Raw genomic sequence first — 11,381 nt, 5'->3', positions numbered from 1 at the left:
GGGGCTGGTTCCTGGAGGGTTGTGGGGCCTCAGAAAAGAGTTGGACTTTATATTAAGAGCAATGGAGTGTTCACTGAAGGACGTAAAGCAGGGTAAGAATGAGCCTCTAGAAGTAGTGAATTCCCGATCACTGGAGGCATCCAAGAATCTAGCTGGATGATGCGAGTAGCACTGGCTAGGAGTTGGCCCAGATTTGCTTCCAGCCCTGAAAGTCTCTAACCGTAAGCCAGCACATGTGCTATCAATGGCTGTTTTGGTCCCTCACTTCTCCCTGCCCCCATTCAGAGCCTGGTAATAATGACAGTGACAGTGATGGGCTATACTTACTGAGCCTTCTCTGTGTCCACCAGGGCCCAGGCTCAGCTCCTGACTTACAGCAGCATTTGAGGTGAGTTGTTAGTCCCATCTTACAACACTCTTGGAAGGTGGAGGTTTTCACTCCCGTTTGACAGATGAAGAAACTGAGGCCCAGAGAAGTAGGTGACTTGCCCAAGAAGAGCTAGGCAGGGGTATAGCTAAGACTCATTTGCAAACTGGAAACTTGGACAGGCAAAGCTAGAGGTACCGTCTGTGCCCATTGATATCATAGTGTCGTCTTCAGTTTCATCATCAGGGAAACGAGAAGGATTTTAGTACCCCTGAGTAAAGCCCAATCCAAAGGCCCTGACGTGGCTCACAGCACCCGGCCCGCCCTGGTCCTGCCTGCTTCCTCACTCAGCACCAACTACCTGGGCAGCTCCTGGCTTGGCCTCCACATAGGCAGCACGACTCCCTCGGGGCCTTCACGCCCTCTTCCCTCTGCCTGGAACATTCTTCTGGCTCCTTCTTCCACTCAGGTATCTACTCAGATGTTACCTTCTCTGAGAGGCCTTCCCGGAAGGCTAAAGGAAGGCTAAAATTGACTCGTTGACTACACACACACACACACACACACACACACACGCATGCACATGCACACACACGTGCGCACACAGACACACATGCACACTCACACTCACGCACACTCACGCATGTGCACACAGTCTTTCCCAGTACCCCGCTCTGCCTTTCTGCACGGCACCCCTCACTCTCCATACACCGTGGCCTATCATTACCTGTTTCTCTGTTTACAGTCTGTTCCTCACTACAAAGTAGGCTGCACAAGAAGAAGGCCTGTTTTATCGACAGTTATTTCCCGGGTCCCTAGAACAGTGCCTGGCACATAGTAGGTACTCAGTAATCGCTCATATACCCAACATAGTGTAAGCAGTGGCAGACGGGAACCCCAGTCACAGCTGCACTGAAGGGCCCTGCCGCAGAGGCCCTCCTCAGCTCCTCCAGGGCCTCCCCAGCCACCTCCCCTCCGCCAGTCCTCTGCTCCATTGTCCTCATCTCTTCCTCCCACCACCAATGCCAACATCTAATCGAGGATGTCAACCACTTCAGGGGGCATTTTGAGATTTAAAACCCTTGTATGCTGTCAAGATGTAAAGCACATCAGCTGGAGTCTCTCTTGATTTATGGACACAGTCTCAGCCATGTTCACTCTCTCTGTGCTCTCCCCTCCCCGTGCTCCTTGATCCCCATGTGACAGTCATCTCCACACACTTCACAGATAACCTCTCTTTCTTCTTAGGGAGGATAGTGGCTGCTGGGCTGGAAGCACCACCATGAAGCAGTCACTCAGAGCCCACCAGCCTGTCCATCAGCTGCATTCCTTCCCACCACAACCTCCATATGCACGCATAGGCTGTTTCTTCTGCCTAGAACTCTGTTCCCTGCTGCCAGCCTCCCCTTCACCTGCAAATTTTAGTGGAAATACCTAGCAGTGGAATTGCCGTGGCAAAGTGTGTTTGCTAAATTCTCCCACCAGCTTTTTTTCCAAATGAGTTGTACCAGCACCACCCCCATGGGTGACCTAGGAGAGCACTCATTTCTTACATCTTCACTAACCCTTGTATTATTACTTCTTAAAAATCGTGCCACTGGCAATGCTTGGTGGTTTTGATTTGGATTCCTATAATTATGAGCAAGGAGAAGCAAATGTTTGTGTGTTATAGACCTCTCATATTGCTTTTCCAATGAACTGCCTGGTCACATCTTTCTGCTTTCGTCATATGGGACATTCAAACCATTTTTCTTATTGATTTGTAAGTGCTCTTTATATTCAGAAAAGTAGCTGTCTCTTGTATGTGTTGCAATTTTTTTTCAGCTTGCTGTTTGTTCACCCAAGCTTCCTGAAACAGAAGTTGCTGTTTCTCTTCTCTTTCGTGTTCACTCCATTGAAACCTATGCAAGGGTGCATGGGCTATTAGCAAGTGTATATATTCCCCAGAGGGGAGAACAGATGGTCAGATATTCCTACCATAAATTACCACTGTGTGTGTGTCGGGGTGTGTGTGTGTGTGGGTGGGTGGGTGGGTGTGCGTATGTGGCAGAGGGAGAAGGAGAGGAAGGGAAAGAGTCAGGGAGAGGGAGAAAGACCAACTTACCTCAGAGAAAAAAGACAGAACACTGTGCTAGCACATTACTTCATTTCATCCTCACAACCTCTCTGTGCCATGGACATTGTATTACCCCATTTTCACCCTGCTGATAAAGGCATGCCCGAGACTGGGCTATTTTCAAAAGAAAGAGGTTTAATGGACTTACAGTTTCACATGGCTGGGGAGTCCTCACAATCATGGTGGAAAGCAAGGAGGAGCAAGTCACATCTTACAAGGATGGCAGCAGACAAAGAGAGAGAACTTGTGCAGGGAAACTCCTTTTATTAAAAACTATCAGATCTCGTGAGACTTATTCACTATCTCAAGAACAGCACAGGAAAGACCTGCCCCCGTGATTCAATTACCTCCCACCAGGCTCTTCCCATGACACCTGGGAATTGTGGGAGTTACAATTCAAGATGAAATTTGAGTGGGGACACAGCCAAACCATATCAGATACCAGGCACTCAAGTCATCCAGCCAGCAAGCCCAGCAACCCAGATTTGTGGACCACCAAGCTTCATGCCTCAACTGCCACCCTCCAGTGAAAGTTCAGCTCCAAGTTCATGCAAATACCTCCCTGCCCTGATGCCTTTGAAAGCACCATGAATTAAAGCAAAATCTGGGCACCAGGAGACACACACACTCTGAGGCATCTGAGCTGACTGTTTATATAACATGGCTTAATGGGGAAGATTGCAGTAGGAGACCACAGACATGCTAACAACAACAGCTTTTTAAAACCCCAATTAAATGTTAATCTGAGAGTTGTTGAAGAGAGAAGGATCTTAATTGTTCATCTGCAAAGACTGCAGAATGGGCTGGGCTCCGGAATTCAATTGCCCAGGCTCACATTCCAGCTGCTCCATTGACTGCCCCACCACTTAATCCCTCCATGCCTCAGTTTCCTCCTTTGCAAAATGATGTTTAACCCATAGGGCTGCTTGAGTAGATAAGAGTGTCCATGTGGGAAGCTCACTGCACAGCAGACACAGAGCAAGTCCTCCGTAGATGTCACTCATACCATTTACGAAGGTGACAGGACACTGCCCTACAGATTCCAGCCTTTGGACCTGCTACATTGCTTCTTCTGGGTGGCTACAAGGCCACCTTCTCCTTCTGGGATATCAGGAGCTTGGCTGGAGAGAAAGAGACAGAAATGGTGTCTGGATGGGTCAGAGGAAGATGGGGGTATACAGAAGGGTAAAGAGGTGAGAAGCCCAAATTCCTGCTTCCAGAGGTGCAAGGGGACTCAGGTTGCTTTTGCCTGGGGACGTATCCAAAGGGCCCACTCTGGTGGCTAGGATGGTACTAGGTGTTTCTGGGAAGTGGGGATTTGGGGAGTTTGTGTTTGTTTCCTGGGGCTGTCATAACAAAGTACTACAAAGTGGGGGGCTTGGAACAACAGACATCCAAAATCAAGGTATCAGTGGGGCCATGCTCCCTCTGAAGCCTGTAGAAGGGAATCTCCTTTGCCTCTTCCAGCTTCTGGTATTTGCCAGCAGTCCTTGGCATTCCCTGGCTTTAAACCCATCACTTCAGTTCCTACCTCCATTGCCATGTGGACCTCTTCTCCCTGTGTGTCTCTATCACTGTGTCTCATCTCCTTTTCTAATAAGCACACCAGTCATATTGGATTTAGGGCTCACCCTGCTCCAGTAGGACCTCATTTTAATTAGTTACACCTGCAGTGACCTTATTTCCAAATAAGGTCACAATCTGAGGTACTAGAGTTAGGACTTCAGTATATTTTGCAGTGTTGCAATTTTGTCCAAAATGCCTAGTGTTGTATCCAAAGGGCCCACTCTGGTGGGTGGGATGGCACCAGGTGTTTCTGGGAAATGGAATTTGAGAAGTAACATGATCATCCAACAGTTGAAAGGTGAGTAGCACAGGGCCAAACCATATCCAGGGTTCCAGAGAGGGAAGGGAGGTCAGGAGGCCAAAATTTAAATACCCAACAACAGGCAATGACTTAAATACATCTTGAAGGCATTATGCATACATAAAAAATTATATATCCAAAAAAAAATTGACTGACATGGGAGGATATTTATGACATAATGTTAGAACAAGAAACACAATGAGCCAGGCACAGTGGCCCATGCCTGTAATCCCAGCACTTTGGGAGGCCAAAGTGGGAGAATCACTTGAGTTCAGAAGTTCAAGATGAGCCTGGGCAACAAAGGGAAACCCTGTCTCTACAAAAAATAAAAATAATAATAATTTGTAAAAAATTTAAAAAGAAACACAATATAGTATATTTGATTCTAATTATGTTTTCATGGAGGAGGCATCCTTTTTTAAATAAAAAAAGAAAACATATGAAATGAGCAGTTATCTCTGGGAGGGGGAATTATGAGAAAATTCTTTCTTTGTCTCTATGTTTTTCTCTGTATTTTCTATAGGATCAGTTCCATCTGAGGCTGGGGGTTCAAGGAAAAGAGCTGGGTTTACAGCTTCACAGTTTTGTAACCTCCTGAATTTGCTAGGACTTCAGCAAGAGAGGCTGGTTAGAAATGTAACAGAGGTTGAGGTTGGAGAAGTGAAACCTGACCTGGCTGCAGGACTTGGTCCTGGTGTCAGAAGTGGGATCACCTACAGAACTGGGGGTCCTGGGTAGTCCAGATGCTCTTAGGCAGGTCGATGTTCCTGGGAATGGATTTGGGGAACATCGGGGCCCCAAACATCCAGATGTTTAGATAAGGCCCTGTGCCCTCCCTGCTGTGAGGAGAGGTGCTTGCCAAAGGTGCCCTCAGTCTTGTGGTTGGGGCTTCAGAACAGGGAACTGGAACCCCACTAGCGTGACTGAGGCTACACTGTAGCTGTGGGTGGATCAATGTCAGCAATACCTAACGTCCATTGGGCACTTGCCCTTATGAAACACTGTAGGAGCATTATATTATTTCTACACAACTGTCTTGTGGTTTAGGTACTGCTATTTATCACCACTTGACACCTGAAGAAATAGACGCTACTGGGCTAGGGTGCTTCTGAAGAAGCAGAAGCCTGGGAAGACTGCCGCCTGATGGCCTCATGGCTGCTTAGGAACCATCCAGAATGCGTGAAAGGCCAGACCCAATAAGCCCAGAACTCACTGCTCCCTGGGGGCCCTGAGGTGCTAACAGTCTGTTCACATGGTTGTCTCAGAGGCAAGAAGACCTCTTGCTCATCACAGAGAAGAGCCAGGGAAGATTGGATCCTTTACCAAAGCCAGGGAGATGCATTGGGCTACTTGTTGGTACCATTAGCCATGGAGCCTTTGCCCTGAGCAATCTGCTGTCTCCTCTCCCCCATCTCAAGTCCTTCTCTGCTAGAAACAAAACTGCAGTGGACAGGTACCAGTTTTGCCTGCCTGGGCTCCATTCCTCCTTCTTTTGCTATAGCAGAATTTCATTGACTCCAGTTCTAGAGGACTCATCAGTCAAGGTGCTTCTTCTCCACCTGAGGTGTGAGTCTCCAGATGGGCTCATGGGATGCTTGCTCCAGGACTTTGAACTTTAAGGGCAGTGACCAGAAGCTAAGCACATTCTGCCCACGGAGTGTCCTGGAGAAAGTGCAGAGTGGTTCCCACCAACTGCACTCCCAGAGCATCCCTTGGATCCATGGCCATCCAAGAAGTCCCTTTTTAGCTTACATGAGTCAGATGTTGCTTCTGTTGCTTACAACCAAAGCAGCTAACCTATATGCCTACAAAGTTTGAGACCATGCCCTCTGAACAGTTAGCTAAATAGTATATGTGCTGTACACCCCTATTGTTCACTACCCCTAGAGCTCAATGTGCGTTAAAAACAAAATCTGAGCTGCCTTCCCCAAGCCTCAATATTAAATCATATAGAAAGAGGGAGGAAAAGCAATAGCTCATACCCAACCCTACTCTTTTCCAAAAGTATATGTAGATACAGGAGAGCACGACATGGCTGTATTTAGCCTGGAATTACCAGTGGCCATAGTAAAACAAAATTACTTGTTCTTTGAAATGTACACTTAGAATTGCTTTAACATGTGTTTTTCGTGGTTGGGTATGGTTTCTAGATAGTTTGAAACTGAAGTCTACTGTTTGGCCCATCAGCTTTAACCAAATTCTGATGGACTCCAATTTCCTTAACAGCAACCCACAGACTGAAATTAAGACCAACTTGCCAGTGAGTGAAAGTACCTGGGCTTTTATGATGATCAGCATTTGGATTTGTTGTTTCTCCCACAGTCTTGCAATACTTTTGCATTTCCGTCTGCCCCTCGCAGGAAATCACTTCAAGGTAACCATCAAAATCTCCGAGAAGATCATAACCTACATGATTGCGTGGCTAGCTGCATTTTGCTAGGAAACCCCACCCCCAACCTTTCAGGGACTGTAAATGCTGCCTTAGGGAAATTCAGAGACGTGCATTTCTGCCTCTGATGGTGGTTAGGGGAAGCCTGACTTCCGGAAAAGTCGGAATTCCGGTCCCATGTAAAGAGTCACGTCCACTGCCACCCAGGACATTCATTATTGTTGCTGACGGGGACCTAAGGAAGAGAGGTTGCGCCCCTGAGTCTCTAGAGCCCTGTAAGAGCTTCAACAAGAACGTGGAAAAATTTGTAATTTGCATATTTATTGCTAAAGAGCTTCTAAGAGTGTTTGCGACCAGAGCGGCTGGACTTCATTATTAAGTGGGTGAAACATATTCCCTGTTTACATAGATAATTTGCTTAGAAAGTTCTTTTCTTTTTTTTTTTTTGTTCTGCTTAAATACAAAGACAAACTTCTTTCTCTCTCTACTTCAAATTCTAATTTAGGAGAGCTTAAATGAGTAAGCATGTCTTTACTATGTTTGTAGATAATGTCCTATAACTTCAACTCAGTGGTGAGAATGTCTCTTCATTCAAGTATTCAGTTCTTCAACAAGCATTCAGTGGGTGCTGACTACGTGCCTGGCACTGTTCTACACCCCAGGGTTATAACAGGGAACAAAATGAGCCTGGCATGGACCTCATGGGACTTGCAATCTAGTTGGTGGGATGGGGCAGAGGTAGGACATACAGATTAGAAAACAAATACACCAAAGGCCGGATGCGGTGGCTCACGCCTGTAATCCCAGCACTTTGGGAGGCCGAGGCGGGTGGATCACTTGAGGTCAGGAGTTCAAGACCAGCCTGGCCAACATGGTGAAACCCCCTTTCTACTAAAAATACAAAAATTAGCCTGGCATGGTGGTGGGCACCTGTAATCCTAGCTACTTGGGAGGCTGAGGCAGGAGAATCACTCAAACCCTGGAGACAGGTTCCAGTGAGCCGAGATTGCACCACGGTACTCCATCCTGGGTGACAGAGTGAGACTCTGACTCAAAACAAAACAAAACAAAAAAACACAAGACAATGGCAGATGGTGACAAGCACTGTGAGAGGAGAGGAGAAAGGGAGTGGGGAGAGTGACCAGGGAGGTGGGCTAGTAGATGGGGCGTATCTGGAAGGCTTCTCCAAGTAGGCCACATTGCAGCCCAGTCCTAAGAGATGAAAAGGAGCCAGTGCTAGAAGATCCAGGATGAAAGGAACCAACTGAAGGAAAGTCAGGATGGCTGCTAGAGAGTAAAGGGACAAGAGGACAGGATGAGCAGGCCATGAAGAGGGTCACAGCCAAGCTTAAGGGCTTTGGAAAGCCAGAGGCAGGTTTTCGGGCTCAAAAAGGCTCTCTGGTTGCTGAGTGGAAATGCATCCATGGAAAGTGGTGACAGTGGCTTGGTTATATCTGTAGGGTTAGAGAGAGGTGAGACCCTTCCCCTGTGCGAGTGTAGGTGGAACTGTCAGGACTTGGAGATGAACTGGATGAGAGGTCTGTATTTGCTTTCTATGGCTGCCATAACAAAGAACACAGACTGTCTGGCTTCACACAAATTGGAAATTCTTTCTTGCCCAGCTCTGGAGGCTGGAAGTCAGAGATCAAGGTGTCTGCAGGGTTGGTTTCTGCAGAGCCTGCCTTCCCTGGCTTGTAGGTAGCTGTCTTCTAGCTGTGCCCTCTACGGCCATTATTCTGTGGGTACACATCAGTGGTGTCTCTCCGTGTGTCCAAATTTCCTCTTCTTACAGGGACACCAGTCAGACTGGATTAGGGCCCACTCTAATGGCCTCATTTTGACTTAATCACCTCCTTAAAAGCCCTGTCTCCAAATACAGTTATGCTCTGAGGTACAGGGGGTTACAGCTTTAACATATGAATTTGGGGAGAATACAGTTCAGCCACCAACAGAGGCTCTTACAAACAAGAAAAGAAATATATTTAAAGGTAGACACTGTAGACTATCTGGTCCATCATAATCATTCAAGGGAATGACTTGTCCAAACTTCAGGACTAAAGTTACCCCTGGGGATGGGACAGAAGGTTTCAATAAGACTGGTAGTATTCCAGATCTTAGCCTCAAGGAGGGGTTCCCAGGGGTTCATCTTTAAAGTGGGCATGTCACATGTCACACTGTGGGGTACCTGGCAGAGTGCTAACCCTCAGGGAGCCTGGGTAGCGGTGGCCAGGATTGATGGCTTCACCCAAAGCTGGGGTGCATCTGGAGGAGTGGGAGGGCTGGGGGAAGTGGACAGCTTGGAGAGCCCACAAAAGGCAAAACTCCCTGGACTGGGCAACTGGCTAGTGGGGAGTGCAGCGAAGGGTTTTCCTGGTAGACGGTGGCTTCCTTAGCCAGGATGAATGTCCGGGGGTAGTCAAAGGTGTGGCCTGGAGGAAGGATGGGATGTCCTCAGAGCGTGGGTGGCTGTGGTGAGGGTGTGAGCCGAAAGAAAAGCCATTGGGTGGACAGGGAAAGACAAGGAGCCTTGGTGTCCTTTCCTGTAAAGAGAGGGCATGACACTTCCCTATCTCAAAACACTAAAACACTGCCAAAAGGATTAAATGAAAGAATATAGCAAGTAGCTTGTGAAGATTCATTCTCAGGCATTTCCAAGGACCTGCTATGGGCCAGGTGCAGGACTGGGGCTGGGGATGGAGAGGTGAACACAAACAGAGCCATCAGGATGCCCTTGGCCCAGAGCGGGCCAGATATGACCCCCGGGATCCCACTGGTGACGTTCATGCTTGGGGTGGGAGGGTAGCAAATGCCAGAAGCCCCAGCATGCCCCTCATTAGATGCTGACTGAATCCGTTGTGATGCATCCACAGATGGGAACATCTTACAGCCAGAAAGAGAACGTAGTAGAAAGATGACTTTGTGTCGATGGGAAACTGTCTCTACAAATTAAGCGAAAAAATCAAAACAGAGTGCTTTAAATTCACATATGCATTTCCCCCCAGAAAAAATGCTGAAAAATCTGATAATAATTTTTGCTTTGGGAGGGAGGGACTAGGGTAGAAGGAGAAAGAAGCTTCACCTTATGCCGTTCAGTTTAGAGCACTTTGGAATTTGTTTTTGTTTTTCTAGGCTCCAGCTCTATTTAAAAACTAAAATATTTACATGTGTTTTTTTAAAAGAACAATCTTGGTGTGAGATGGAAGTGCCCAGTCTGTAGTAGGCACACATACAAAATATCTGTTGAAAGAGTAAATGAACAAAGGGAGGCCAGGGACGGTGAGAGACAGTGGAGCAGGTTTGCATACTTATGAGAGAAAAAAAAGAAGTTGAAGACTCAAGAGAGACAGAGAGGGAGATGGGGCTAGGGAGGGAAGCTGGAGAGAGGAGGGACAGGGATGGGTGGGGTGTTTGGCACAGGGGTGCCCTCCCTCTGAGGGTGCAGTTCCATTGTCCTGGGGTGGAAGCAGGGTGTGAAGGGGCATTGCCCACAGAGCAGGAGCAGGTAGGGGCCAGGAGCCCCTTCCTATGAACGTGCTTGGGAAGGGCACTGAGGTGGATGGAGGGAGGAAGGAGCCACAGCTTGTCCAAGGGCAGTTCTGGTGCCCAATCCAACAGCTCTTGAGGGCAAGGAAGTGGGATGGGGTGATCGGTATTTTTGAGACCAAATTGCAGAGGTAAGGCTGGCATGAGAAGAGACTGAGAAACTGGAGGCTGAGGGTTATTGCAGGAGGAAATTCCTCCTAGACAGGTGTCGCCATAGGTGTGGACAACTGAGGGGAGGTGTGGGGATACTGCAGGCTTCCCTTGGGTTCCATTCCCCTCCTCTCTCACTGTGGCAAAGCCCTGTCTTAGCTGGCCATGTGGCCGTCCAGAGGTGGTAGAAGGTTTCCCCACCTCCCTTGCAGCTAGGTGTGGCCAGCAGTGTGGCCACCAGGAGGACACACAGCCCGTTTTCCTTCCCCTAGTAGAAATACGGACCTGCTGTGAGCTCAGTTGGACCATGCCGATGAAGGTCACACCTAGGGATGGGGCAGAGCCACACACCAGAAGGAACCTGGGCAGAGCCATCGCACTGGCCCCAACTGTCCCTCCCGCAGAAGAAAAGTCAAGTTCCACCTCACTGCGGTGACTTTTACTGTGGGTCTGCATCAGAGCAGCCAAAATTGTGTCCTCATTATTGGAATGAAATGAGAAGTTAAAGGGTTCTGCAGCCAAGGTGGGAACCAGCCACCCACAGACGTGGGATGGAGATGAGACTCCAAGAAGGGAGGAAGAGATGTGAGGCAGGTGCCCATGGCCTCAGGGGTCCAAAAGCAGTGCCAGGGGCTGCAGATGATGCCCGCCATGAGGGCACATGGGGATGTGTCTCCAATGACAGAGGAGCTTTTGGACAGAGGAGGAGGAGGCATTTTCTAGAGATGGCTCTAGCTCAGCACCCGCAACCAGGGAGGCTGACTGCAGGTGGAGGCCAAGGTTATCAGGCTGGGAGGTGTGGCTTCAGCTGGTCTCAAAGTCCAAACAGAACTCAGGTGGCCAGGCCAGACAGACTCTCCCGGACCTCCTCCCTCTGCCCTGCCGGGCCCTCAACACCCTCTTCCCGCCCAAGTGTGTCCCTATCAGCTTCCCCCCAGGCCAGCAGCTC

At 48.5% G+C, this 11,381-nt stretch overlaps 1 protein-coding gene across 1 annotated transcript in view; it reads left to right on the top strand.

The window, feature by feature from the left end:
* Positions 1 to 11,381, top strand: part of APCDD1L (APC down-regulated 1 like) — a 56,635-nt gene that overhangs the window by 5,503 nt on the left and 39,751 nt on the right. The gene's annotated exons all lie outside the window — the stretch shown is intronic.

This window comes from Pan paniscus, chromosome 21 (genome assembly GCF_029289425.2).
Source record: "Pan paniscus chromosome 21, NHGRI_mPanPan1-v2.0_pri, whole genome shotgun sequence".
Lineage (NCBI taxonomy): Eukaryota > Metazoa > Chordata > Mammalia > Primates > Hominidae > Pan > Pan paniscus.
This window is presented reverse-complemented; position numbering and strand designations above follow the sequence as displayed.